A 25,596-nucleotide genomic window follows, 5' to 3' on the forward strand; every position below is an offset into this window, starting at 1 on the left:
ACTGAAGTCGGTACCATAAGTTAGAGGGAAATTTGTAATCCATGCACGTTTACTGGACATTAACGCAATTTCAGAAGAACTAGTTGTTGCCTCTGTATGGAGGATGTTTCCTCTTGTGCAGTTTGTTGCGCAGACCTGAAGATCCACTTGCATTTAACACTTCAGCGCAAACGGGCAGCACAAAGCAGGCCAGGGTGTGTTACTGCTGTGGGGCAAACGCTGCTATAAAGCAGCAAAAGTACACGAGTGTACTCAAACCCAAGGCTTTAGGAGTGAGCTGGGATGAAAGTCCTGGACTGAAAGAGAGAAACGTTCTAGCACTCTTAGTATGTGTTTGCCATCCACAGGAGAGGGGTAAGATACTGTTCAGTGAATTAAAAAACAACCAGACTTGGCACGTTTGCCACAAAAAAACAGGTTTTGCCAGTGCTTTTTGCAACACTTTGGAATCTATAGGGATTCACGTTAGTGGATAGTGTAGTTTACAGTGATTTTCAGGCTCAGGGGGAACCCAGAATATAAAATGTGATTATTATTGAAGTAATCAGCTGGTATACCTGTATAACTGATGACACGGATTTGTAATACTTTGGTTAATCAGGTACCTGAGCCAAAACTTATATTTTTAAAGAAAAAAACCCATCATTATTGAGTGACTCCCCTCTACTCCCCTTGAAACAACACAAACCAGGACACTTTTTATGTTGTCATGTCACAAAACCTCAGACTCACTCCTCTAGCTGTGTTTGTGCAGCACCCCGTGGGGGCGAGGGGAGAGCGGAAAGGGGAAAAAAAGCCAAAAGAAAAAAAAAAATTGAAGGGAGTACATTGTTGATTTTTATATCTATTTCAAATGTGAATTACTACTACTACTCTTTTGAAATACTGCACACCTGTGAAATAAGAAATACCGCTAGTGCTATATTGCTTTATTTTGGCATTGACCTTAATGTAACTTCCCATCTACTAGCTCTGTAGCGTTATCCGCACCGTAGCACTTTCATTGCTGCTCGGCATCTGATGAGCAGTTGTGCAGCGGTCTTAAAACTGTGATGGAAGTATGATCTAAGCTTCGTATAAAATTTCGAATGCTGTCACTGATCTGTATCTGGAGCTATCTGAAGTTTGGATCACGTATGCTCTCTTTCTAGAAGTCACTGTGGCCATTTTTACAAAGGTTTACTGGAAGTGAATAAATATAAGTAGACCCTGGGGATTAAAGAGTAAAACTAACGGAAGACTATTAATAAAGTCATTTTATTAAGGAGCGTCTACCAAGTCAGCGCTGTTTGAAGGGTCTATTTATGTAACGAGCAAACTGCTTGTACTTTTAAAAACGGAGAACAGGAAAAAGCTGGAGCCTCTGCGAGGAAACATGTCTCACCTGACAGTTGAGAAATTCACCGTTTTATACTCATAATACTATTAAGCAGAATTATTTGCTCTGCTTGTCACAATGTAAAATATTCTGAAAGCTACATAAAGCAAAAAGGATATGGAAATCAAGGAGGTAATTATAAAACAGGGTTTGATCTATGCTGGCACTGGAAAAAGTACCCTGCTCCTAAGACAGGTCTTGCAAAATTGTATAGCTTTCCCTTAGAGTCCGAAATCGTAATCTGTGATGTTAGATGCCCAACTAAAGCATCCAGAGATGGATCCTGAAGTGTCTCGTGTCTTTCACAGTATCCGCTCCATTTCTCTGTGAAATGACTAGTCATTTTGACATCTTAAATCCTATTGAGTCAATAAAACAGTACACACTGCTGTCCTGTGCTGTCTATATTTATAACAACTACTTCTCTTTTGGAAATACTTTCCTAGACGGACTTTCTAAGCTGTGCCAGCCTGATCTGTGGTTTTTATGATTTCTGCAAGTGCCTGCAGTGGCCTAAACCGAGGTCACAAAGCCCGTTTCCCTTTCACGTTAGATCATATATGAATCCAAACTGTTTTTTAAGGCCAAACAGGAACGGATTCATCCGCTTTGCCAGTGAAACCTCTACTCTGTCTTTTTTTTCCACTGGTTCTTGTCAGCGCTGATAGTTTTATAACAAAGTGTCAGTATCCACGAGGTTGAGTTTCACAGACGGACATCAACCAGCCAGTGTTGCACTCCAGCCAAAGTAAAACAGCCATTTCAAGTTATAGGAATAAAATATACTATAAAATGTGATGATTCCTATGATATATTGAAGTGGCAGGAAGTGCCATTTCTGAACCGCCATTGGGGGAGAAAAGAACAATTTTTTTTTTTTGTTTTTAAAGTGCCCACCGTGTATGTGATAATATGAACTGCCTCGCAAGATATATGACTATAAAACCATTTTCACTACAATCTTTTTTTTTTAATGTGTTTGTTTTTTGTTTTCAAAGTGAAACATAAACCTTAGATTATATCTCAGCCTTACTATAATAGCAATCATTTCCTGGAATATGGCTGATATAACATTACCTTTCTTATAAGTTTTAATCCTGGATATATTTTAAAAGCCAATTCATTAATACAGTAAACCTTTCTTTTTCATCAAGAATGTCTTCAGCAGTTTCTGGGGGGATTATTGTATATGCACCTCAGCAATGATAGTAACACTAGGCAATAAGTAATACTGAATAAGGCATCAGACTAGCTGGTATTATACCTTCTTGTTTCTGAGTTTTCTAAATATTTTAAGTGTTTCGATTTTGGAATTAATCTATCTTAATATTCTGTATTGCGTTCTAACTATAGGAAACTATGCTTTTATTCTGGCAAGTTCAATGAGTTTAAAAAAGATAGGAAGTGTTATATTATTTCCATCTGCTGTATAAAGATGCATAGAAGAGTTTGGGTTTTTGGAAATATTGAAAATAAGTTGAATTGGCATTTTTTTAATATGTGTGAGATTTAGGATGCACAGTCCTGAATTATTAAAGGCAAATACTATCCAGGCTTTTGTGACCCTTCCTGACATCCCTAGATTTATAAACTAAGCTATCTTGCCCTTGGCTTTTTTTGAGCCTCAGACTTTAAGTACAGTTTCTAATAATAGCAAATGTAGAAGTTAGAAGAAGGGAGCTTTCTTTTGTTTTGTAAGAGAAACAAGGCTGGACTCCATGAGCAGATCAAATTTGTGCAAATGCAGGCTCTTACCTTAGGTAGTTAAATGGTAGGAATACGATTTGGAGCTGAAAGAATTGGAGGGGAGAGAAGGGGGAAATCCCTGCAAAGCTTCCACCTGCTCTCACTTGTAATTTTCTATAGGACACTTGTTTTGGTATCATATAGAAATGAATTTTCTGTGCAGCTAATACGTTATTATAAGTGAAGCGATTGCTGTAACCTAAGAGATGTCATACACAGTTAAAGCTTCTAGCTAGCAGGGGCAGAAGTCTATGTTAATAAGAAATGAAAATGGAAGCAAACTAGCGAACACAGCAACAAAAAATTGCTACAAAAGCCAGGCTATTAATTTGGTATAACGCATTCTTTTGTTGTGTATGCTAGTGTATTTAATCACTGCCATTTAACTTTTTAAGTCTTGAACATTAAATTATAATCTCACTTTTTATTGTACTTAAGTTCTTTGCAGAAAAGAGATACAGTGTTAGCTGGTTATTGCACTATTGCTCTGTGGTTACTCTCTGCAGATGGAAAGTACCACACTAAAGTACTTGCACTGCAGAAAACAAGCCTTTTCAAAGAAGTATATGAAGTAGAAAAAAGGTGAGGAAAGTAAAGGAGGCTAAGAGCTGAACTCTCTAACCATTATCACATCATCTTCATAAATCTTCTTTCAGTTCCTATGGGTTTCATGGCGGGGTGGAGAGAGAAGATAACAAAATTTGTATTTTCTCTCTTGCTAGTTTAGAACACTTTTGTGGCCTTTTCAGAATTTTTTTTTTTTATAATCACATTGTCAATAAGTCAATACTTATCATAGTTGGATTAAAATGACTGGCTTCTTGCAGTGAACCATACATTCGTAGCTGTGCATCTAAGCAAACCATAAATCATGAGTTTTATCCTTTTGGATGATGCTACTGGTAGCACAGTGTCCTGCGTATTTCTAGCCCACCCATCCATATAGGTATTTGAGTGAGAAGGTCTCCTTTCTCCCCGGCTTTTTTGCCAGCAGGAATGCAGTTCTGAATGCCATGTTTGTTTATGACTGTGAATGAAATGCTCTACGAGAAAGGAAATGTGAAAGGCAAAAGTTAAAATAAAAAAAATCAGAAACAGCAGAGGTCTTGACTCTGTTATTAGCAGTCTGCAAACACTATTGTTGAACGTAATTATGCTACCGGAAAGCTATTTTTCTGTACAGTTCATAAGTCTCAGGTTAGTCACTGAGCAAAACTAATCAAAAACAAACAAACCCCAAAAGGGTTTGTTTTTATTGTTCCCCTCCACCACCTTCGAAACACTTTTCTAACTTATTTGTGGATTTTGCTTATGCTTCCAGGTGCTTAACGCTTATATAAGCCGAGAGATCAGCATGCTTAAATGTCACATGATGTTTTCATTAGAGCAATGCCACCCTGGCAAACTGTTGGTGGGCAGTATAGCTAGCACAGTGCATCATATCCTATTCCAGTGGACTATAATGTTGAGTACTCTCCATTAACATTACTGTTTGGCTCTTTTTCAGTAATGCGGACCTCAGAATTGGGCAACAGTGTAATTTCATGACTCTGTCCCTTGGCCAGTGAAATAATTTATTTTGATCTGTTCTTTCCTTTGTACCTTCAGCGTAGCCTTCTGTGTTTCTCAAGCCTTTTCACTTGAGCCTTTTTCAGAAAATAAGTAACACTTATCTCTCCTAAGCCAATAGCTTTGAAGAGAATAAACAGAATTATTCCCTTATGTGAGATTACATAATTTCAGTAAACGGTTAGACCATTAAAGAGGCTGACTTGCCAATGCCAAGCTGCAGCTAATGAGACTCACTTTCATATTCTTCTTTTCCTGAGAGCTAGGACCAGCTTTCCCTGGGGGTGCCCCCAGCTGCACAGACAGGAGCACAGATTTTGTATTACTCTATAGTCAGTAGTGTAGTCCTCTAAATAATAGCATTTGCTAACATTTTGATGTAACCCTACGTATTTCTGCTGCTATTTCCTTGTACCCATTTCCAGATGTCGATGATATCCCAGGCCACCATGCACCCTCTGGCTGTACTGCCTACCGCACACCGTCTTAGTCCATACCCATCTATCCAGCAGCTTACCATCTCTTTTGTCCTTCTGCTTTCATTTTGTTGTACCTAGACTCATGCCTTTTGTCTTTAATGTGCCTTTCACATACCTCCCCCTAGGAACCTGACCATCGAGTGTCTGGGCATCTATTTCCCTCCTCCTGCATGCTCCCACCTCTGCTCCCCAACCTTTCCTGCCTCCACCTCTGCATCCGTTTGCATACGGATGTGCAAGCCCTGGCACCAGGTGCCCCCTGGAGACACCTGCTTTAGTGAAGGGAGAGTACCACTTAGGGCACCTTATCACAGGATAGCAAGCTACTGTGCATCGCTGCGCATCACTTCCTTCATAGGAACTGCCTAAGTGTATGCTTTTATCCTGTGTTAAGTGCAAAGTAGCCCATGAAGCAGCCAATGAACGCTAAGCTAACTCCTATTTACGAAGTGAACACGCAGGAGGTTTGCACGACACAACCGGAGAGTGCTGTGTTGTTACTAGATGACAGTCTGTTCACAGTGCCTTATGCTATGATGGCTCAGGTGGCCCAGTTTGCTGACGGCGGTGCACTGAGCTGCACTGCTTATCCCTTTCAGCAAAAAGTATAATACACATGGTGACTGGTCTGGTACCAAGTCCACTGAGCTAGGTCTGTCGTTGGCCTGACTAAGTCCCTTGACTAAATCTCTTCATCTGTATATGCTTTGCTTTCCCTGTCTGTGAAATCTAGGCAATGCTATCAGATTGCTGGGAAAGCACTGTGAGATCTACTCATAAGCAGACCAGATAAGAGGTAGGGTTTACTACTTCATTATTAGTTTGCTTCCCTATCGGTTGTTGTATCTAACTTGGTGCTTGCTTTCTTCTCTGGTACTTTGAAGTTCGTTACTTTTCTCACGTCTTGCATTGTTTGTATGTGCATATAATTTTGGATGTCAGTGTATACCCATTATCTGAATATAAATGTATACTTGCTGACCTAACTTTTTAAGAATAACCTTTCTTCAGCTGTTTGTTGCCTGCCTAAGGAGTTCTTTTAAAATCTTTAAAGTTGCTAGTTTTTACTATGAAATACAACGCAGTTTTTTTGCCATGAAATACAGCATAGTGCAATACAATGTTTCTATGGAACACAGAAATATTTTTATCCTTGAATATCTGCCTGATTTTCAAAATATCCTTGCATTTTGGTTTCTTTTGAAGTCAGTTTTGCAAGACGGTGAACGTTCTTCATCTTGATGGTTTTAAACGAGCTGTTCTCATACTTTGGGGTTAATGAGATAAATGAGATAAATATTTGCTTTGTTGGACTGGATTTCACCATTCTGTTGGACAAAGTCAATTAAAATTTAGGTCTTTTGTTACATTTAGAAAAAATTCATTCCATACTGAAGATAGTGACTGAAATCACCAGCAACAAAATTTCTTAAATCGTTGCAAGGAGAAACCTTTAACTTGTATCTATCCACTTTTTTTTTAAGGACTGCTGTCATCCACAGCTACCAAGGAACATGGTAGGCCATTTTTTTCCAGAAACTGATATGATTCTAGGCGTGCACCTTATGCCTAATTTTAGCTTAAAAATAGTTTTTACATCTGAGTATAGAAGCTCATGGAAAAATAGAGGTCTGTAGTGCAATTGCTAACACATACTTAGCTATGGCGTCGCTACTGGGCACCACTATAATACAGTACATATTTCTTCAGTACATATTTCTTCATGAAAGAACTGAAAGCAGCAATAATAAAGCTTAACTTTATGGTATCAAAATTCTCTGTGTTTGTACCTCCAGGGAGAAAAACAATTAGAGAAAGATAATCTACCTAAATAGGCTGGAAACTGAATTGCTCTGTCTATGCTTCATTACCCTCCCTCTTTTTCATCTCACACTTTCTGCAAATAGCATGATTATGTTTACCTGACATCTTCATGCTTCCCTGCTGAGAAGGCTGAGGAAGCCTTGCAGCTGAGATAGCAGTGTTTGCGATGAGGGATAACTTATATTTTTATTTAAAGGGTCCAAGTCTTAAGCCACTTCAGTGAGGAGCTTTGGCATGTCTCTGAGCTCAGGTAGGGAGCAGAATACCTGAAATGACAACGGGCACTTTTGAAAAATGACCCTTAAAAGTAACAAGAAGTACCAGCTTCGCTGATGTATTATGTTGATGCGTCCTTAACTGCTTAATAGCAAGGTATGGTCTGAGATGTTAAACGTTAACTTGGTGACGTTCATAAATTGTAGAAAGTGTGACAATTTTTTTCTGCTGCAGAGTGCTTCTTTTCAGAAGCTCTTTGCCCTGAAAGAGTGGCCCCTAAGCGTTGTGCTGAAACAAACTGCCTTTTCACAGATAAATCCTTAATATATAGAAAAAAACTCACACAAGTTCTGCAGTGAAAGTTACCAAATGACTTTTTAGTGGCTCCCTTGGAGAACTGAATCGTAAATCCAGAACAGCAAAAAGGCTTGAGAAATATACAGGCTGCCCTTATCAGGAATTAGTATTTTATTTTTCAGACTTCTCAGGTAATGGAAAAGAGTTCAGCATTCTTGTTCTCATTTGCCAGGTTATAAATCTGAATAACTAAACTACAGATAATTGGGCACAATTCCTCAAATTAGAAACCAATATTACATGTGAGAATTAGTGACATTTCATTATGTATTGCTGTCTACATTAATAAACTATGACCGTATTAGTCTTAGTCTATGACTAAAACTAGTCTATGACTAAAACTTAGTCTTAGACTAAAACTATGACCGTATTAGTCGTATTAGTCTAGCAGCAGCATGCAAGCCTCCTTTCCTTGTAGCCCCTGGGATCTTCCTCTAAATTTGGTTTTAATCTTATGCTGTGTGAGCTGCAGGGTAACTGAACCTAAATTCCTCTAAATGCTGGTTTGAAACACTCAACAGTACTTGGTCAAAATACTGTCGTGAAACTGTATACAGATACATGTGTATCTACATGTAAACTCAGAGCCTGCAAAATACAGGCTTAATATCAGTAGCCTACTACTACATTTGCTTTCCTAACAGTAGGAAAAACATTGTACAGAACAAAGATTCAACATTTCTGCTTTTCTGCCTTTTCATCTTGCAGTGAACATGACCTGACCCTGCTCTTCAGATGCCAAAAGCTTCTTCTGGATTCAGACTCCTAAATAACTAGAATTCAAGCTTTGCTCTGGGTTTTATGAAATGCCATCAAATGGAGAGCATGGAAATAATAGGCACCTCTGTTTTTCTGCCCTTTTACTTTCTCTTGCTTGTAACGCTTAAAGGCACTTCGCTTGTAGAATGGCTAGACAGCTCTTCTGACCTTTCTTTAAAATATACAGAAAGTTGAAATGCGATCTGCGGTGTATTTCAAATGAGCAGCAATCCTGGGGGTTCCACCTTCATGTTATGGAAAAACATGAACAAGATGGGATGAGATCAGAATGATTAGCCTGAAAGGAGACAGGGTTCCCTTTCTGACCATGCCTCCAAAATCCTGCTCCATCATCTCAAAGCTAAGATATCCTGCAAACTTGCAAGAAGTTGCTGATATTACTGGCCAACAAGCTTGGATCAGTTGGAAGATCTGTATCCATCATTTTGGGTATTATAGTATTCTTTAGAAAGCATTCCTAGACAGGCACAGGGACTTCATATCTCAAGGAAACCAGGAATTCATGTTCATAATTTATTTTAGGATAACTCCTAGAAGACCTAGGCAATAATCATGGCCTTCCTTGACCTTAGAAAATGATAATGACAGTATGATTCCTGTCCCCCAACATTTGTAACATGAGGAAAAATGTCTTAGCAGAACTGGAAAGATCAGCAAGATAGTTACGATCCATTTAATATGCAGTGATCAAAGCCAGGCTATTGACCCCCTGTGGTGTGTTTCAGCAAGGAAGTAAAGGGTAGCTAAGGCAAAACAATACGCTAATGTCACACAGCTTGATCCTGTTCAGTAACAGTACCTGGAGGTCTACCTATATTTGTATACTGATCTTAGGCTCAGATCCTTCAATCACGAATTTGGGTAAAGAATTTTTTAAAAAGAGTATTTTTACATTTTACACTTTAATTATGACATTGTTTACTATAAACTATACAAGACGATGTAAGGGACTAGGCTATGAGCGGTGATTTGTATTATGTTTGTGACTGCCCTATTCTTAGTGCTGCTATAAGCAATAATAGCTAGTTATGATTTTGAGAGGTCTTTATGCCAGCTAACATTACCTGTGACACAGAAACTCTTTGGACTTGTGCCCTGTCTCCTGGCTATGTGTTTTACCTTTCAGTGCCAAGAAAGTATTGATAGGAGCCAACACCATCGTTCACAGATTACCTTTGATCTTGGAAACCAGCCACTTAGACGATCTAGTTAGCCTTCCCTCTGCTTTGTTTCCAGTGCAGTGCAAATTGCCAATGTAGAGCGTAGCCTTATGTTTTTCTTCTCCTCTAAAGGAGGTTCTCTCAAAAGTGATCACATCTCTATCATGGAATTTGACAGTGTCAAATTTATTGAAGCTCCCTATTATCCAGTGAAAATGAATGTTTAAGAACACGTTCAAGTCAAACATAGACAACAGAGATCTTTGTCCGTAAGTGGAGTTAAATTCTGTGTGGAACTTAACAAACATAGCTCTCTGGGCTATGCGTGGAGTCGTCAGTGGAGGGTCTAAGCCTTGAAGTGAGAGAAAAAGCCCTTTGCAGAGATACTACCTAGCTCTGGAGCAATGACCTCTAGAAGTAGAAGCCACACAGATGTCTTGGCGGGGTGCTTTGCCTGACCCAGTTAGTCCTGGCAGAAGGCAGCGCAGATGCAACTTTGCTGCTTTTAGACGCCAAGCTGACATTTCTGTGTACTGAAGTGCTCTGCCAAGTAGCTATATTAGGTCATTCAGGACTAGCTTGAAGATTTCTACGTTGCAGGTTATTTCATAGGGTTAGGCCTACCTGGAGAGTCCTTCCCAGAGGTGTGCTGTGTGCTGAACCAGAGATCGGTTAGATATTGTTGTGATGTACAGAAAATATCTCGGTTTTATATTGCTATTAAAAAGAAAGGGGTGGGGAGGGGGAAAGTAAGTGCACCTTGCCAACCCTGCTGGTTAAGAAAAAGCAATAAATAAGTCTATTAGTCATAACCCAATAAAAACTCTCCTGCACTAAATATATTGGGTCAGCTCTGCGATGGGTGTCAATCTGCCTAGTTCCACTGATTAAAATAAAACTGCAGAGATTTACACCTGTGTTGACTCAGCACACTTGCCCTTGTAAGTCGCCTAGGATAAAATAGGCAAATAAATAAAATAAAAGCACAAATCCTATACTGTTTAGATATTGCTTAAATAATTCATTATAGCTGCAGGGATAGAAGTAAATACAAAGAAAAATGCTTCTCTTTTGAAATACTAGCTAGAGCACAACTCTTTTATTTTATTTTATTTTTTTAAGGCTGGGGTAGCTCATATTTTCTTGCTGCACACTCTTCAAGAACTTATAAAAGTGCAGAACTCTTTAGGGTCTCACTTATTTATGTGGTGGAGCTGACATAGTCCCGTAGATCTAAGCACTGTTCATATCTCGTAGCATTGAAACAAATGTGGCAACGTAGCATATAAAACTGCAGTTCATTTATTAAGTCAGAGAATAATTCTCTGCTATTAAACCTTTGTCCAGCTTCTTAATAACAGCTTGGGGTTGTTAAGTTGCTCACCTTTCTTTAGCGATACAGTTAGGCTGAATCACAAATGGCTCTCGTGTCCCTGAAATATGCAGCATTCAGTAGATGGCTAGTAAACAGCGTGTCTACCTCATTCAAAACCACTAGTGTAATGTTAGCGTGCATAACATGAGTAAAATAGAGACAGCATTCAAATAATAAGCTACCAAGTTATGTGCATATGTACCCCATTTTTAGAGAGAAGTAGCCTCGCTAAATGGAAACTGATCGGTGTAGCACTGCCACTTTCAGTAGGTCAGAAAAGCCATCTGTTAAGGAAACAAAATATCTATCTTATGATCCTATGAAAACAATGGAAAAATTGTATAATACCACTTCAGATATTTGCAATGTTTTTGGCGTACTTTGCATGCCTGAAATGTTGATTAGTTTATTTGTGTGTGTGCATGTATTTTTATGAAATGTCTATTTTCATATTGAAAGCTACAATGCTTCATATATTCTCACTGTAAAACGCAGAAACAAATCACTTCAGGATCCCACTCTAAGCAAGCCTACTGATTGGTTCTAGCACCTGTAAAAATGAAAGTGAAAATAGTAATAATAGCTGTTTGTGAGGAGATAGTTTAGTTATTTTTGAAGTATCTAAAAAGTTTCTAGTTAGGTTTATGGATTTCATTGATGACTTCCCGCTATTTGACTTCTACAGGAATGAAGTGTATCCAATGGCAGAGTCGTTTACCAAAGTCATTAGAAAGAAGCTGAAGGGTAGGCTTTTCAGTCATGCTTAACACAAGGCTTCAAAACTATCTGCAGCTCCAGACCTGAGCAAGTGACTCAAGAGGATGCTATTTCACCAACAATCTCTTTTCTGTCTTGTCTTGGGAGGAGAAATTGTGATTCTGTGAACACTAACAAAAGAATAGATCCTGCCTCACCCTTTCAAGCTGTTGCAGAAATGATGGGATAAAGGAAACCTTCTCCCTCTTTTCATTAAGTGGGAGAGAAGATGCTGTGTGTTGGCGGAACCACACGTTACTATGAACGAAGTTCAGGACAGGATGTTGGCATTTCTTTATATTTGTTTGTGACTGTATTTTGCTACCAATTGTTCTTATATAGGTATATGCTTTTTAACAGATAAAAGGTTTGAAATGAAGTCCTTTGTGAATAATAAGCGAGCTTTAAAGGTAGTGTGCAAAGCAGTGTAAGTGTGACCGTCTTGGAAGCACAGGCCTTTATTCTGTTAGGCTTTTTGTCATACTTACGTAGAGAATAGCAGTGTGTAAAGAAGTCTAAACTGGTGTAATTTACATACCAAAGCGTAAAAAAGAAGATGTGAAAATGTGTAATATAAGAGCTGCCAAATTGGTTTAGACCAGCCTCCTGTTTCTAAAAGTGTCAGAATTAGATGCTTAGAGAAATAATCTAACAGCACAAGGACAGAATGATACTTGCCTTGTTGGGTCTTCCTTTTTTCAACAGAGAGATTTACTAAGCTCCTGCGGCAGAGGTTGCGTTTGGATGACCATGTTCAATAACCACTAACCTATGGTTAACAACCACTAATCTATCTGTCTTCCCTGAATCTCTCTCATTCCTTTTTTGGTCACCTCAGTGCTTTGTGGCACTGGATTACACAGTTTAGTTATGAACTGTATGAAAAGTGCTTCCTTGTACGCATTTGAATGCCCCCTACTTTTGCATGTTATGAGCAAATGAAAGACCTTCTCCACCTATCATTCAGAAACCTACAGACTTCTGCCTTATTAGTCAGCCTGTTCCCAACTGAAAAGTTCTAGTCTGTTCTGATTTTCTTCAGATGGAGATGGATCTCTAATCATTTTTGTGGTCCTTCTTGTACATTTTCTGATTAAAGAAGCAAATTAAGTAATGTTGTGGTACCTGAATAGCATATCTGTCTGTACTCTGCCTGATCTTCAAGGTAACCAAATGCCACGTGGCGAGGGTGCTAACCTCGAGCTTATTATCCTGCTGAGCTGTAGTTTCTTGCTAACATGATCACATAGCTTTTGGATTTGTGCTAGGTTATCCCATGACCGCTTGGAGTGTGGGCTGAACTGCTCTTGCCTTCGCATCTGCTGCAGTGTCTTCTAGTTACAGGCTGATGTTCTCCTCTTCCTGTGTGTCCATTAGATAAGTTATAATGGCAGAATGCTGGGACAGTTTTCTATCTGAAAGTAGTTTAGCTGCTGCAAAACAGAGAGTCACTAAGCTCGGAAAACTTTCAGTTCACTCAACTAGGATTGTCAAGTCTGGTAGAAAAGTTTTCCGAACACCACCTTGTCTCCTCCCGTTTTCTTTCTTTCCTAATGGAAGGGTAATACATGTAAATAAAAGATGTGTAATCCCAGCCCTGTTCAAATTAAATGAAAAGAATTGCACTGTTTTTACTTTGGCTGGGATTTTCCTGAGAGTACTTACTAAGTTATTCTATATTCCCATTTTTAAGATCTGCTGTAGAAGAATATTGTTATGCTGACCAAGAAGGGAACAGTAGCTGTAAGATGGATCTTTTTCCAACATCAAATATGTGTTATTTGTAGTTAAGTAATTATGATAAATATGCATCTGGTTCTATATCTGCCCTTTCCTCCTCCAGTAGTGTCACTGCCTGCGTCTTTCTTCATTTTTGTGTCTCTGTGTAGCACAAGAGCGGCTGGGAAAGAGAGAAAAGTGGCCTAGTTTAGCTGGCACTGCGGCCATTGGAGAAAGTAAGTGTTGGCTGCAGGAGGCCTACATCCTTCTCTGTAAACATCATTTCATTTTAAAATGGTGTAGCATCCACAACATGGAGGAAGACATGGTCTTACTGGTGGGTGTTAGTGATATTTCAATGTGCATAATATTCAGTGGAATTCTTCCAGTCCCCAGAGAAGGAGGGCAAAGGCATGACAAGATAATGAAGATGAGCAGATGGCTCAAGGACTGATGCTGTGAGGAAAGTCTGAGGATGTCTAACTATTGGGAAGCATTCACCAAACAATAATTCCTCTTGATTGCCGGACTCCAGCATCCAGGTACTTGAGTACCTGGGCTACTAGCCTTCTGGGGTTGAATTTAGCGTGGCTAATAAAAATATTTCTTAAATATACAGAGAGAGCAAAATCAGAAGGCTATAACAATGAGTGAAAGAAACACTGGGGAGTAAAATGCTGAGCATCAAGGGAAAAATAATAATACTTGTGACCTATAATGAGGCAGATATAGTGAAGATAAGAGAAGTTTCATGTTTCAGAAACATCTGAAATGTTTGCGTAGCAGTGCAAGAACAGGCAAGAAAATGGAAGAAACAATTGCTGGTGGGTGATGTGAAATCATGGGGATAACAGAAATATGGTTTCATAGTACAGGTACTGGGCGATACAGTTTGCTAAGGAAAGACCAGAATGAAGATAGAGATCCTGGGCTTGTGTTGTATGTTAATACAGGAATAGACTGTGAACAATACTGTCCATCTGGGTGAAAATCACATGCAACAGGAAGGAGATGAGGGCATTAAAGAAGTTCTATTGTAAAAAATATAGAGAAATGAAGGACTTAGGTGATAAAGGCAAATCAACTAAACTTTGTGTGACTTGGAGGAGGGATGAAATTTCCTGAAGTCTGGAAATCGCTTTGCAAACAAAGAGGGTCCAGTCTTCATGACAACCTAAAAAGGTGTTACATGAGAGCAGGAAGCTCAAAAAGAATGTACAAATAGAAAAGAAAGCTATGGCTTGTTGAAGTGTATGGATGTAATAAGACCTGCTCCGTATCTAGCTTGTGGAGGAAATTAAAACAAGGAGTGAAAGGCATCTGTGTGGAAAGGAAGGGATAATGAATACAGGTAAAAGTGTGGTATGACTCCCAAACTAAATGAACTAGTTGCTTAGGATATCTGGTGTCATTATTGAGAACGTGGTAGGTTATGAATGCAGGATGGGATTTGGAAATTAACACTGTGAAAGAACTGATACATAAAATCTCAAATACCGTTCCCTCTCTTCCCAGGCTTCTTCCTTGGATGGGTTCAACATATAATGCTGTGCCACTGAGGCTTTCATCTGAGCTTTCTTTGACTAAGTAGATGCCTTTTCCTTTAATTAGAAAAAAGCGATGCCTGTGGGAACATGGGGGGGCACATAAAATGCCTGCCTTTCTTAACACCTCATAGATTGCACCTCAAGAGATTCTGGGTGAAAAATAACCTTCGCTGAAGTTTTCCTTGAAAATACTTCTAATTTAGACTCACCATCTAGCACTTATGGTTTGTAGAATTTAACAAAAGGCTTATAAACATAGTGCCTGTTTCAATATAATTTTGTCCGTAGAGATGCAATTTCAAACTAGATTCCGAGTTCTATTGCTTTATCTGTCTCTTTTCACTCTTGGTAATGTTCTGATCAATGGGAGCATGTTTAACTTATTTAAAACTCTTCCACCTCCTTTCTGTGACCTTTCTGTCGTTTGCTCCTCAGTGATGAATACAGCCATACAGATAGCAAAATATTGCCATACCAAAAGTATCTCCTTTCTCAGAGTTAACGAGACCACCCTGAGACAAGTAGAGTGGCCGAAGTAATATTTTACAGGAGTCACTCATTTGGGGTGAGATTTGTTTTTTTTGTAAAAGGCAAGCTCCAGCCACAGGGCTTGTGTAGGATTCAAGCGGGGTGTTAGCTTTGGGCCAGCCTTCTGCCCTGGAGGAATTCCAGTGCGGTGGAAATAGTTGCATGTCTATCTTTTAAGCAATGACAAAATATTTTTGTGCATGTGCACAGTATCTTGCCCACGTTTTCTGGGTCAGGCTGCTGTTATTGCAATACGACGTATAATTTCAGTGATGATATTGCATCTCTTCTTACATAGTGGATCTTCTTAGTCTCAAGGAAGGGGCCAGTGTTCTCTGTTTCTGGTGAAAGAACAGGTGGTTGGTAAAAAAGCAAAAACAAAAACAACCACTGAGTCTTTGAAGAGAAGGGCATTTGAAATGAAGGTAGCAATTCTGCTCATTCTGCTAAGGTAGTGGCATACTTGTGTTGTTCTATGCAGTAAGTGAGCATCACAGTGATGCATGGGTGTTTCTGGGCTTAAGTTAGTAACCGTTTATTTGTAGAGTAGCAGCTCCCTCATGCTCATGTGTGTTCTTGTAAACTTTTATCGGAATGCTTTCATTTTGTGGCTGAAAAGTTTGAGGCGAGATAACAGATTTTCAGAAAGTATTGTGTCATTTCCAAGGGAAGTAACATAAGGTTCCATTAGTGGGTTAAGTCACTTATTAAAGCAATTGTTGGGTGTCGGGTGTGCGATAAAAGGAAAAAAAAAGGCTAGTATGCTTGGCTGACACTATAAAACCCAGCTGTCGGGTGCTTCTGCGGTCTCTATCTCTTGTTCTCAGGCTGTCTATCTTAGATGCCTGCAAATGGGTGCACCCATGTGCCTGTGGATAAGAGGGATGTGCCCTGTGGATGTGCCTGTGGATAAGAGAAAGAGAGAGAGACTTTCTTTGCGTTTTGACTGAAATTTATTGTCTCGTGACCAAACAACATAGAACAGAAAAGATCTAGTCAGAGTTTTTCTTACCAGGTAAAATACAGCATATTTTAATTGCTTCTTAATCTGAAAACAAATCTTATTCTGCAGCGTGGAGATTATGCATGTTTCCACCCCCCGTCTCCCGTTGCTCTGTTCTCAGACGCGTGCTTTACAGAAACGATCTGGAGGCTTCTCAGAAGTAGGCTAGCTCAGGAACTGCCGCAGCTCTGGAGGGAGGGAATAGAGCAGGCAAATTTATGACAGTTCGACATTTCAGATAATAGAGGTCAGTCCTTCAAGCTGCGGGCCCCCTGAGATGAGTGGATTTCTGCGGGTGAGCGTAGGCAAGAGCTGGTACCATTCAGTTGTCCCTTTACTGCGAGAGAAGCATATGGTGCTGCGTTGGAACAAGAGAAAAATCCTTTTAATTATTGTGAGCCTAATTTTGCTGCCTTTCTGATTTGAAGGTTCCCATTTGTTTCAGTGACTTTACCTGCAGGTGGGAGAACAGGAGCTGAATTTGTAGAATAAAGTGTTCTGAATGGACTGGAACGCTGCGTATTAGTGCATCATTACTGCACTCTTACAACTAAGAAGTTCTTGACCGTTATCATTATGCATACTATTTATGACACACAAGACTGTAGAAATGGATGACTGGATTTTGTCCACTCGTTAACAATTTTTTGTCAACTTTTTCAAAATAGAATGAAATATCTCTTCCTCCTTAGAAGCACTAGTGAGCCCTGTCCTCTCGAGTCTTTGCGTCTCTCTGCCTCAGACACTTTTCCTAGCAGTTAAATTGACTAGTAATAGGCAGTGTTGAAAACAGTATTGCTGTGGGGTGGTTGTAGTGCAATGTTTGTGCACTATAGTGCTTTGAAATGGGACTTGGCAAATGCTCTGCAAGAGCAAAAAAAATTATTTGTGTATTCATATTAAATGGATATTATGAAATGTCACTTTGTAGGATAATACCAAATTTAATAACCTCTATTAACCTCCTTTTTTTGGAATTGGGGAAGAAGCCCCCTAATAAACTAACAACAGTCCTTAAATTAGAAATACAGCTTTATTTTTTATTTTTATTTTTTACATGAAAAAAGCGGTTTTGATTTCAGTTTATTTGGTACTTTTTTCCACTAAAAGCATTCTAATTACAGTGTCAAGAGCTATCTTACCTACTGCTGTTTAAGTGTGAACTGTCACATTTCTTAAATAGCTATTTTTGAATTATCAGTGGAGAAAGCAATGAATTACAGATCTATTTTCTGTAGAAAGTAGGAAAAAGATTAACTTTACATTCACTTTAGCTTCTTGATAGCTGGGCTGAAATCTTTGTTTCACATTAAATAGCTTGAACTGTCTTAGCTTAACCATCCATGATGTGACCCAGTGGTAACTTGCTGTAAAGAAACAGGGAATCAAAAAGCAAAAGGCCAAAAAAAAAGTTACTGTAAGTATTTATAATTTATAATACTCTGAATTGTAGAAGTAGCTACAGTGGCCTTACCTCAACCAATATGAACTGACTGACTCACTTGTTCCCTGAATTTCTATAGATACAAATTAGCAAATTTAAACAGGTCAGGATTGCATCTGGAGGATATTATCAACCTTTTTTCTAGTCAAATAAAAAAATGTGTAAGAAGTCTTATAAGCATTGGATTTTTTAAGTGAAATCGCAGTATGCAAAACCACTATTTAATGTGCCCCTTCCTTTACCTTTCCGTATGAGAAGCAGTCTTGTGCCTTGGAGCCAAATATGTGCCAGTACCTAGAATATGTGCCTGGAAACTAGAAGTGAGGGACTCTGCTTCCTTCCTTCTGGGAAGGAGTGGTATATGAAAACAAAAAGCAAATTCGTGCTATAAATATAAAATAATTAGAGTATGTGTATTATATATAAGTTTATACATTGTATATAACTATATGACGACTCTTCTCCTCCCCTCTAAATACATGAAGGAAAAGGAAGAGACTCTGCACAATTTGCAAAAATTATGACTTCACTAGGGAAAAGGTTTTCTGAGTTCTCTTTTTTGCTGAGCTGTGATTGAATCCTTAAGGTCAGATAGCCAAATTTCACAAGTCTACAGGGAACTGAATGTTGAGAAACACTGTATAACTCAGGAGAGGAGAAAATGGACACAAGGTGGGTCTCCCTCCAAGCTGGGAGGCAAAGGGTAGAACTGCTCCCTGAACCACTAAATAACAAATGTAATCTTTTTTTGCAGGATGCTAGTTATTAAGGTTACAACCTACTTGTACACTCTCATTTTACCTGTGTGGTCTCTCTGTAGGGGTTGTTTTCTCTCTCCCTGTTGAGAGAAACTTGGAAACATGGGGAGAGGAGTCGTTTGAGCCTGGCAACCAAAGACCCGTGGACCGGGTACCGTGCTCTGACAATTTGTGAGCGCTGTTTATAAACCTCCCCCCCCCCACCCCCCACCCCTTCCAGGAAAATACTTCTGTCAGTGTTGGATCCAGCCGTTTTGTTGAATCATGGTCGTCTTCACAGAAAATTAAAATTTGCAGGAGTTCTTGGCACGTCCTGTAGAGGAAAGCTGAGGATAGAAGGGATAAAGCCAGGAATGAGGACAACCAGAATTCTCTTATTTTGTAAAGGCTTTCAAATATCCTATCACATCACAGTACTGGATTAATGATCAGGTGTGTCAGGAACTTGCTGTGGGGTTGGCTTCAGCAAAATTACAAGCTCTTCAATACCAGAAAGATGTTGCAAATGAAATAGATGTTTATATATTAGGAAGTTATTTAGGATGAGAAAGATCAAAGCCTGAAAGAACATAATGTTGTTTCTCTTAAGGAAGGCTGAATGATTACAAACCAAAGCTACAAAAAATCCCTTTTGAATAGCTGCTGCATAAGGGTTAGTAATCTCTGTTTGTCTTTCTAACATGCAGCTGTCTTTTGTCTACTTCAGCGTGTGGTTGATGTTTGTTTTTCTTATTGTACTCTCACAGCAATTTTTTTTTACTGAAGATGTGCTCTACTGTTTACTGTAAATATTGTCCCTATAACTTTCTTGCCTTCAAAGGCAGGTTTTAATGATGAACAGTCAGAATCACAGTGTGGGGCTCTTTCTTTTGCGGTCTTGAAAATTTCTGTTTTTATTGCTGCTGTGTGCCAATTCTTCTCTAAATTATTATCCACATTTGCTAAAATTTATTAGCAGAAGAATACTCACAACAGTAATACTTTCATTTTTCTGCATAGACATTTCCTCAGTTTCTTTTTATTGATTTTTTAAAACAACATACAGATGCCACTCCTACGTGTACTTACTCTGTAAGACGACTTCTGTTTTTTCTCACCGGCAATGGAAAGAGGAAAACAGGTTGTTGTTCTGTATTTTGATCTGTTGCTGTGGGATTAGAAACAAAAAAAGTGAAAGAGTAAGTGTAACTTTGTATGAGAATCTTGTTAAAAATCTCACAAACACATTGATATATCATCTGTGTATTTGTACAGAAGGAATTAAATTAGTTTGACATAAATTGCTTTTGCTCAAAGAATCCAATACTGTGAAGTCAGAAGTTTACACTTTAGGCCTGATCCGCAGCCCAGCTGACTTTTCTTGTTGGCCTTAGTATATGTAGGATCAGGCTCATTCAGGCATATTTTATTGTAATTGATTTGTAACTTTTCTGGCCAAAAAGGAACTTAAATGTTTGTGTAAATAAATATTAACTTATTGATTTCTGGAGCCTGTAAAGTGTGTATGCAGCAAATTGATATTCCAGAAATGTGTGTGATTAAGCTGGAGAACTGGAGGCGGGAGCGAGTCTGCATTTCTGAACACCAAGGCTCTGACGCCGTACTATGCAAAGTCAAAGGCTGGTACTTAACCTCTCCTGTCCTGTGATAACATTGGATGCACTAGTAAATTCTTTTGGTCATTAAATGCTTCTGTTTTATCTTCTTTAATCCCAAAGCCCAAACGGAAAAGTAGTCTGGGTTCTTTGTGGAGTCTTAAAGTCTTTAGGGTTGCTGCTGTTAATTTTTTTCAGGAAATGATGCATCTCCCTGCTGTCCTAGCTCTCTGTTGCCATCACTTAGGGGTTTGTTATTTAATATGTAGATGTGAGTACACATAAGCTACGTCTATGTTAGCAAATACTGCAGCCATAGGAACAGATGTATATAGCAAAGCTGTTGTGGCTGAGTACCCCAGATCTGTGGTGCAGGTATTTCAGAGGTTTTACTTCACACTCGTTCTAGCTTCAGTCCCGTAAACTGGGTGCCCATTAGTGGCTGGAGTGTTTTGGATGCAGCCCTGGAGTAGTTCTTCTAGTTTAGTTTGATCCAGAAGGAATCAGGTTTGTGCGTGCTGAGACCACTCTGTGCTATGAATCAAACTGGGGATAATTGGTAGAATTGATTCGAAAATACCTTTCCGAGTTGAACTGAAACACTACTGCGGATTTTCCCACGGATGACTGCAGTAGGAAGACCTTGCCACAGAGCAGATGCATAGAGTTTTTGTCCAATTTTCCTGTGGTACATGAGCATTTTTAGTTCAGCTACACTTTCCACTGAGCCTGCTGAGATCTTTGGGGTCTGATACGCTACAGAGTTTGGGCTTTTAGCAATCCCAGAGGCAGAAGAGTCTTCTCCCACCGTTTCCTAATGAAATGGAAAAATGTAGTGGTACCATTCATTGGGATGAGTCATGAGGCACGGATATCGGAAGTATATAGTTAAAGTAGAGTTAACTAGAAAAAACCTGTCTGGAAAATTCAGCTCTCCTGAAGTTAAAAAAAAAAAAAAAAAAACCACCTTGTGAAATCATATTGATTTCAGTGAAATTCTTTGTTTTTAAATACTTCTACCAATAATAGAGCTTTTTTCCAATACTGTCAGAATGAAGTATGTCAGTATTTTGTCATTAGGTGACATTTTATATTTTAATTTTTCCACTTTGCAAAGTATAGTATGTAATATAAAGCTTAACAGGTAAAGTGTATTGGAACCAAAAGATTTTAGATGATTTCCATTTTCCACAATTTTTTCTCCATGATTTAGTCTGGTTTAGAGCAAGCCAAACTTCAATATTCTGTGTAAAAAGTCACTGTTGCCTTACGTATAGCTCTGTTCACGGGACAGCAAACTTAAACACATAGCAGTACCCTTTCGTCATTATTGCTATACAGCCAGACTTAAGTCAGATATAAATTAGCAGAGACCTTTTCCTTCAAACAACTGGATGACTTACAGTAGCTGACAGTCTGGTCAGTAATTTGAAAATATGCTGCTGCGCCTAGCACAGTGCCTTTTCAAGGCACGCATGTAGTTCTCTGCTGAGGAAAACTGCATAAAAAGAAGATCTCGTATCCAGTATGTGTTGCGGAATGGATTGTAAAGGTTTAGCGCTACTGCCCTCGTCACCGAAATAGTATTTCATCAAACTGAATGGAAACAACAGGTTTCACAGCATACCTCAAGGTTTGGGGAATGACAGGCTGTTATCCTAGGTACTTGTATTTAGGATTTAGTGCCTACGAGAAATCTTGAGATTCTTATGTGAGGATCCTGAAAGAGATCTCCCTGCAGGGAAGTCTGGCTATTGGACTTCGCAAAAAAGCACGGTGAAGTTAAAAATTTAACAGCAGGTGCTTAATTTAGCCCCCTGAAATCCTGTGAATAACCCATTTCCTATCCTTTGGCCAGGCTACTAAATGAGGCATGCTCGGTAATTACTGAATTATCCCTTTCAGCAGGGGGAAAGAAACATCAGTGCTAGGCTTTTGTTATTTTGCGTTCACCCCCATTAGTGTTACCTGCTGCACCTAATAGGCTGATAAATGGGGTATTACTACTGTTAATGACTAAATGGCACTTAATACTCCGTTTTGAAGTTCAGGAAATCAAAAGCAGGAGGAGAGGCTTTTGATGGCCATTTGATCAGTGGCACAGACTTACAATCAAGGAAATGGATGTTGAAGGTTTGGTTCTGCAAATCTTGCCACAAAATGGAGCTGTAAAATTGCGCAGTGGATGCAACAGGCTTAGGCATAGTAACTCTTGACCTGATCAAGATTACCTCTAAAAATAGTGTTAAAAATAAGATGTAGACCCTGATCTCTCATTCATGTAGCTTTACTTAAGTAAGGGCAAAAAAAAGAGGTTTAGGAGTGGAGTGCTCCATTTTATTGCAGAATGTAACCGGCCGCTGAAGAAGGTTTAGGCTAGCACTTCTGCTTTCAGTACTCAAAGGCTGCTGGCAGTCATCTTTGCTCATGTATTGTGTCTCAGCTGAGGGAAGGGGGAGGATAGCATCTTAAAACATTCACACCAGTGGCTTCTGTGGATGTGCTCTGGGATGGTTAACCTGCAGTTTTTGAACCCAATACACATTTGATAAATCGTTGCTAACTTGACAATTATCTCTAGGCATGTTTTTTCTCTTTGCAACAGTCTACGATAAGATAGTGGGACATAGTAACCCATGTATACTGTTTATGGTTCAATTGTACATAGTTCTGCCAACATAGAACAAGAAATAGCGCAAATTTGGCTAATTTGCTGTTTGACCAAAGAAGAAAACTGGTCCAAACAAATGGGATTCACAGCCAGACAGGGAGAAATTGCAGGGCTGGATCTGGATTCAAGGCTACGTTTTAAACATTCCCATTATTCAGAGTGGTTTGTATTTGGACTTTTGGTTCTGACCTTCTCTGACTCTCCCACACAGAGAGTTATAGTCTGTTAATTCATGAGGAACAGGTGATGTAGCAAGCGGATTAACTGTCAGCAGGAAGTGGCCAGCGTGATGTATATGCTGAGGTATTACAATCTGGGAGAAGCAGCTTGGCCCCTTCTTGAGTTGCCGAGGTCCTTCTCTTGGAATGTGACCTCTTTTCTGATCCAGACCTCATCGGCAGATGAGACGGAGTCACAGTCCATGCGCTTCGTTCTGATGGGCTTTTTCCTTGGTCTGCATTACACCAGTGTTTTGAGAGCCTTGTCCTCTGCAGCCCGTACCATCTGGAATAGCTTCACTGCGGCTCTCTGCCTCATTGACTCTCTTCTTCATTTCAAATCTCAGCTGACCATTTATCTTTTCTACCTTGCCAATTTCTTTTAATTTCCCTGTCCATCTGCTTGGTCTATTTAACTCTGAAAGCTTTTGGATTACATGTTTTATAGTAGATTCATGGAAAACCAGTGCTGTATATGTAGGAACTCCTTCCTCAGCAAGTGGGTCCCCTTGGGCTAGCACGTTGTTAGCATCAGCTGAAAAAGCCTGTGTCTCCCTGATGCGTTCAGTGTTATATTGCACGAAGTTAGAGGGGAATGTTTAGCTTGTGCTGACAGCCGAAAGCATATCCTTACTTTCCTAGAGCTGCAGCAAGCGGAACAGATGGTATTTTCCCCTACTCCACATCACTCTCTGTCCTTTTCTTCCTCATGCCCCATTGTTCATATTTCATTCCTCACTGTCGGTTTGGTGTGGATTCAACACCCGCTGAAGTTGACAGAGAATCTCCCACTGACTTTATCTGGCTTTGAGTCACACTTTCTGTGATCTCTCCTTCCTCCCAGCTGTGCCTGTACCAAAGGCCCTGCTCTGCCCTCTCAACAGTTCGGATACTGTCTGTGCATCACCTCTCCTCTCACTCCCTGCACTTTGCCAAGAACCTCAGCAGAGCAGTGATGGGGAAAGCTATATGAAATATACACTTCTTGGTGCAGTAGCTGGAAAGAAAACCTGTGGGAAATTTTTTTTTTGCCCACTCTGAAAGAACATTTTCTCTATCTTTTTTCTCACTGAACCAAAAAGAAAACAAAAGTGCAATTTTCAGTTAAATAAAATATCATGTTGCATTATTTTGTTTTACTTTGGGATTTTATTTTTCCTTAAAATGAAACATCATGACAAAACAAAAATACAAACCTTTGTTTTAAAAATGTCATAGTGGAACATTCTACCTTTCCAGAAATTCTACTGACAGTTTTCCATAAAATGTTTTTCCAGATTCATTGGATATCTTCATTAAGTCCACACTGTATTTATCTTTCTTGGGGAGTCAGTTATTTGGCTTTATTTTTCATTTGGTGCTATTTCTTCTCATGGATTTTTTCTCTGTGTTCCAAAGCGTTATCTACTCCCTTCCTTGCTGAGGCCCTTCCCAATCACCTATTTCTTCTGTAGGCCCAGAAAAGGAAGGCAGGAAAAAACCCCAAAACAGCAACAACCAAAAAAAAGAAAACGAGGAAAGAGATAGGGTTCCTATGGCTCTACCACTGACTTTTGTTTATCTTTTAGACTGAGTGGTGATTCCCTTGATTTTTCAATCCAATATAAGATTGAAAAAAAATATTGCAGTACATACAAGCTTGACAATACTGTCCTGTGACCTCGTGTACAATGTCTTATTTCAATAAAGGATTTGACTAAAGTTTCTATGATTATTTTTCTCTTATAACCTGAAAATCAAAGGCCTTTTTCTTTTTCCAAACATTTAATTTCTAGGGACAAAATCAAATGAAAATTTCCATTGACTTCAGTGTAGTCAGGATGCCTGCTGTACCTCTAACAATAAGCTTTTTTGTTACTTGATAGTTAGGTCTCCCCAGAACCGTAGCTTCTTCTTGCACTGTCATTACGGTTGTCATAAGCAGTATCTCAGATAGCAACTGTCTGCAGTTTTCAGGACATGGGAAATGTATTTTAATTGAAGTCCCTAGGAGTTGTGAGATTTCTCAGCAACTTGCAGGATTTAGCCCTAATAGTATTTACAGCAATTAAGTACACTAATTAAATAACAAAACAACTAATGACAAATTGATTCAGTGCCAAATAAAGGACTCAAATAAATGCTTAATTAAAGATGCTAATAAAATCCCCCTCAGCCCTTTGCAGTCCACTCCCTAGGGCTAAAGATGACTTTCTACCTCAGAAATCTTTATAGCCCTTTACAAGCACAGCCTCTAGGGTTATTGCCTTTTTCTAACCTCTGGATTAAGTGCCTGTTAGCTAAGCACTGTATAAACCCTTTTTAAAAGCTACCAAAATAACGATGTTGGATCCAGAACGCTCTGTGTCCTCCAGATATGGTACGGCATGACATTTGCATTTACAAGCACGTTCCCAATCCCTGAGGCATGAGTTTACATCTATCTGTAAGCACCTGAGCAGCAGCATATATGCCTGACTGCAAGACCTACTTA

This window comes from Struthio camelus, chromosome 4 (assembly GCF_040807025.1).
Source record: "Struthio camelus isolate bStrCam1 chromosome 4, bStrCam1.hap1, whole genome shotgun sequence".
NCBI classification, from domain to species: domain Eukaryota; kingdom Metazoa; phylum Chordata; class Aves; order Struthioniformes; family Struthionidae; genus Struthio; species Struthio camelus.